The sequence below is a fragment of the Pecten maximus genome, chromosome 10 (genome assembly GCF_902652985.1).
Source record: "Pecten maximus chromosome 10, xPecMax1.1, whole genome shotgun sequence".
In the NCBI taxonomy this organism is placed as follows: domain Eukaryota; kingdom Metazoa; phylum Mollusca; class Bivalvia; order Pectinida; family Pectinidae; genus Pecten; species Pecten maximus.
This window is the reverse complement of record NC_047024.1, coordinates 11371520-11377348: the sequence shown is the minus strand read 5'-3', so window position 1 is coordinate 11377348 and position 5829 is coordinate 11371520.

Here is a 5829-nt window from a genome sequence, read left to right as displayed (position 1 = left end):
CTACCCATGTAGGATACCAGTGAAGGGCTGTATACAAGTGTCAACAGATATATTTTGAATCATGCTTGCCGTACTATTTTTTTGTGAATCGTGCGTATAATGTTGCGTAATCGAGAGACGTGGCTTTAAATAAAGATATCAGTATATCTTAGTCGGACCTATTATCGAATGGCATGTAAATATATGTACAAATTGAAATATCTCCTTTCAAACATGTAAAAATCGTGATATTAATCCGACAGCTAAGTGGTCAGAGAATTCACACAGCTAAGACGTGTGGTGAATCCATCGACCTGAACATCTTAAAGCCAAATCTGCATACATATAAAACCATACACTTATATGAACTTATACATTCTTATTGAAAAACCCACCAAATCAGGAAATCTGCACAGTTTATGCAACTGAAAATAAATGAAAATATCTCAAAAACTGGAATTCACATCAAAACGAGTTATCTCCCTTCGGACATGGATTTAGGATTTGGTGCCCTATCAAAACCGAAGAATCGTCCAAAAGGTGATATGGTCAACTTTAATTTCTACCCGGTTAATATTCAAGATTTAAAAAACCTTATCAAACATAATGGTATAATAATCTTTAGTTTTCAAGAACACATTGATTCAGTAATAGATGCAGAACACGTCAATAATAAAAATAAAACAAGATGAGGCCCATGTCTCCATTTACATTGACACTATTTCAAATTACTACATATTTTCCTTCTGTGTCTCCTGCTAAGGTGGTATCATATCGACCAAATACGCACGCTTTTTTTGTCTTTCCCTTTTTTCCCCGATTATCATTTCTTTTAGAACTTCGTTTTCCTCTCTTGGTGTGTACTTGGCATCCGTCTTGATATGACGTGGCCCCTGATGTCTGACCAGTGACAGATAAAAAATTATTTCTGAAAACCTCAGCAGCAATGGGAAAATGCATTCTAATTCATAGGAAAAATAGCACACGGTACCCTTTTGCTAAAATTGTAATGCTTATGTTGTATATTATCAATGTAATTGTATCAATAGTATAATTATACACGTTCAGAAAAAAAAATTCCAGAAATATTTATCGCTGCAGTTGATGATTAGTTAAATGACTCCACAAGAGGTCAGGAAGAACATATTATTGTATCTTAATGAAGGGTGGGGGGCCCTGGAAGGGTACTCTGCATTGTTGTGTGTTACGAAAGGGTGAGGGGCCCTGGAAGGGTACTCTGCATTGTTGTGTGTTACGAAAGGTGAGGGGCCCTGGAAGGGTACTCTGCATTGTTGTGTGTTACGGAAGGGTGAGGGGCCCTGGAAGGGTATTCTGCATTGTTGTGTGTTACGAAAGGGTGAGGGGCCCTGGAAGGGTACTCTGCATTGTTGTGTGTTACGGATTGTATATTTGGTATACCATCGCTGTTAATTGTATATTTGGTATACCATCGCTGTTTATTGCATGTAATTGTTGTTTGTATCAAGGTACCTTTCTTGGTAAAATTCTTCTTTTAGGTTTCATTCAAGAGAAGATATATCGAGAGCACTTGTAAATCAGAATTCAGAAGAAAATTGGCCATTTCTCAGGAATTTTCATTTGTTATACATGTATCTTTTGTTTTAGTTCCTACAGAGCAATGAAGAAGGTATACATCATTGACAAAGGGGATTATCATCAAACATGTTTCTTAGTACAGTTGAAGTATCTCTGGAAGATCCTAAACACACATTGTGCCAACTCAACGGATACTCAGGAAATGACTTGATAGTACTGGCGTGTTAAAAGATATCATTCATAAAAGGACAAGGATGTGATAAAAAGTAACATTCAGGGAATGACTAAATAGGACTAGCATGTTAAAATAACATTCGGGGAATGACTAAATAAGACTAGCATGTTAAAATAGTAACATTCAGGGAATGACTAAATAGGACTAGCATGTTAAAATAGTAACATTCAGGGAATGACTAAATAGGACTAGGCTGTTCAAATAGTAACATTCAGGGAATGACTAGATTGGACTAGTCTGTTAAAATAATAACATTCAGGGAATGACTAAAGACTAGCATGTTAAAATAGTAACATTCATAGAATGACTTAATAGGACTAGCATGTTAAAATAGTAACATTCATAGAATGACTTAATAGGACTAGCATGTTAAAATAGTAACATTCATAGAATGACTAAATAAGACTAGCATGTTAAAATAGTAACATTCATAGAATGACTAAATAAGACTAGCATGTTAAAATAGTAACATTCAGGGAATGATTAAATTGGACTATCATGTTCAAATAGTAACATTCAGGGAATGACTAAATTGGACTAGTCTGTTAAAATAATAACATTCAGGGAATGACTAAAGACTAGCATGTTAAAATAGTAACATTCAGGGAATGACTAAATAGGACTAACATGTTAAAATAGTAACATTCAGGGAATGACTAGATAGGACTAGCATGTTAAAATAGTAACATTCAGGGAATGGCTAAATCGAAATAGCATGTTCAAATAATAACATTCAGGGAATGACTAAATAAGACTAGCATATTAAAATAGTAACATTCAGGGAATGACTAAATTGGACTAGGCTGTTAAAATAGTAACATTCAGGGAATGACTAAATAGGACTAGCGTAATAAAATAGTAACATTCAGGGAATGACTAAATAGGACTAGCATGTTCAAATAGTAACATTCAGGGAATGACTAAATAAGACTAGCGTATTAAAATAGTAACATTCAGGGAATGACTAAATAGGACTAGCATGTTAAAATAGTAACATTCAGGGAATGACTAAATAGAACTAGCATGTTAAAATAATAACATTCAGGGAATGACTAAATAGGACTAGCATGTTAAAATAATAACATTCAGGGAATGACTGAATAAGAGTAGCGTATTAAAATAGTAACATTCAGGGAATGACTAAATTGGACTAGGCTGTTCAAATAGTAACATTCAGGGAATGACTGAATAAGACTAGCGTATTAAAATAGTAACATTCAGGGAATGACTAAATAAGACTAGCGTATTAAAATAGTAACATTCAGGGAATGACTAAATTGGACTAGGCTGTTCAAATAGTAACATTCAGGGAATGACTGAATAAGACTAGCGTATTAAAATAGTAACATTCAGGGAATGACTAAATAAGACTAGCGTATTAAAATAGTAACATTCAGGGAATGACTAAATTGGACTAGGGTGTTAAAATAGTAACATTCAGGGAATGACTGAATAAGACTAGCATATTAAAATAGTAACATTCAGGGAATGACTAAATTGGACTAGCATGTTAAAATAGTAACATTCAGGGAATGACTAAATAAGACTAGTATATTAAAATAGTTACATTCAGGGAATGACTGAATAAGACTAGCATGTTCAAATAATAACATTCAGGGAATGACTAAATAAGACTAGCGTATTAAAATAGTAACATTCGGGGAATGACTAAATAGGACTAGGCTGTTAAAATAATAACATTCAGGGAATGACTAAATAGGACTAGCGTATTAAAATAGTAACATTCAGGGAATGGCTAAATAGGACTAGCGTATTAAAATAGTAACATTCAGGGAATGGCTAAATCGGAATAGCATGTTAAAATAGTAACATTCAGGGAATGAGTTAATAAGACTAGCATATTAAAATAGTAACATTCAGGGAATGACTAAATAGGACTAGCATATTAAAATAGTAACATTCAGGGAATGGCTAAATCGGAATAGCATGTTAAAATAGTAACATTCAGGGAATGACTAAATAGGACTAGCATGTTAAAATAATAACATTCAGGGAATGACTAAATAAGACTAGCATGTTCAAATAGTAACATTCAGGGAATGACTAAATTGGACTAGGCTGTTAAAATAATAACATTCAGGGAATGACTAAATTGGACTGGGCTTTTAAAATAATAACATTCAGGGAATGATTAAATAAGACTAGCATGTTAAAATAGTAACATTCAAGGAATGACTGAATAAGACTAGCGTATTAAAATAGTAACATTCAGGGAATGACTAAATAAGACTAGCGTATTAAAATAGTAACATTCAGGGAATGACTAAATTGGACTAGCATGTTCAAATAGTAACATTCAGGGAATGACTAAATAGGACTAGCATGTTAAAATAGTAACATTCAGGGAATGACTGAATAAGACTAGCATATTAAAATAGTAACATTCAGGGAATGACTAAATAGGACTAGCATGTTAAAATAGTAACATTCAGGGAATGACTAAATAGAACTAGCATGTTAAAATAATAACATTCAGGGAATGACTAAATAGGACTAGCATGTTAAAATAATAACATTCAGGGAATGACAATAAGAGTAGCGTATTAAAATAGTAACATTCAGGGAATGACTAAATTGGACTAGGCTGTTCAAATAGTAACATTCAGGGAATGACTGAATAAGACTAGCGTATTAAAATAGTAACATTCAGGGAATGACTAAATAAGACTAGCGTATTAAAATAGTAACATTCAGGGAATGACTAAATTGGACTAGGCTGTTCAAATAGTAACATTCAGGGAATGACTGAATAAGACTAGCGTATTAAAATAGTAACATTCAGGGAATGACTAAATAAGACTAGCGTATTAAAATAGTAACATTCAGGGAATGACTAAATTGGACTAGGGTGTTAAAATAGTAACATTCAGGGAATGACTGAATAAGTCTAGCATATTAAAATAGTAACATTCAGGGAATGACTAAATTGGACTAGCATGTTAAAATAGTAACATTCAGGGAATGACTAAATAAGACTAGCGTATTAAAATAGTATTATTCAGGGAATGACTAAATAGGACTAGGCTGTTAAAATAATAACATTCAGGGAATGACTAAATAGGACTAGCGTATTAAAATAGTAACATTCAGGGAATGGCTAAATAGGACTAGCGTATTAAAATAGTAACATTCAGGGAATGGCTAAATCGGAATAGCATGTTAAAATAGTAACATTCAGGGAATGAGTTAATAAGACTAGCATATTAAAATAGTAACATTCAGGGAATGACTAAATAGGACTAGCATATTAAAATAGTAACATTCAGGGAATGGCTAAATCGGAATAGCATGTTAAAATAGTAACATTCAGGGAATGACTAAATAGGACTAGCATGTTCAAATAATAACATTCAGGGAATGACTAAATAAGACTAGCATGTTCAAATAGTAACATTCAGGGAATGACTAAATTGGACTAGGCTGTTAAAATAATAACATTCAGGGAATGACTAAATTGGACTGGGCTTTTAAAATAATAACATTCAGGGAATGATTAAATAAGACTAGCATGTTAAAATAGTAACATTCAAGGAATGACTGAATAAGACTAGCGTATTAAAATAGTAACATTCAGGGAATGACTAAATAAGACTAGCGTATTAAAATAGTAACATTCAGGGAATGACTAAATTGGACTAGCATGTTCAAATAGTAACATTCAGGGAATGACTAAATAGGACTAGCATGTTCAAATAGTAACATTCAGGGAATGACTGAATAAGACTAGCATATTAAAATAGTAACATTCAGGGAATGACTAAATAGGACTAGCATGTTAAAATAGTAACATTCAGGGAATGACTAAATTGGACTAGCGTATTAAAATAGTAACATTTAGGGAATGACTAAATTGGACTAGGCTGTTAAAATAATAACATTCAGGGAATGATTAAATAAGACTAGCATGTTCAAATAGTAACATTCAGGGAATGACTAAATAAGACTAGCATGTTCAAATAGTAACATTCAGGGAATGACTAAATAAGACAAGCGTATTAAAATAGTAACATTCAGGGAATGACTAAATAGGACTAGCA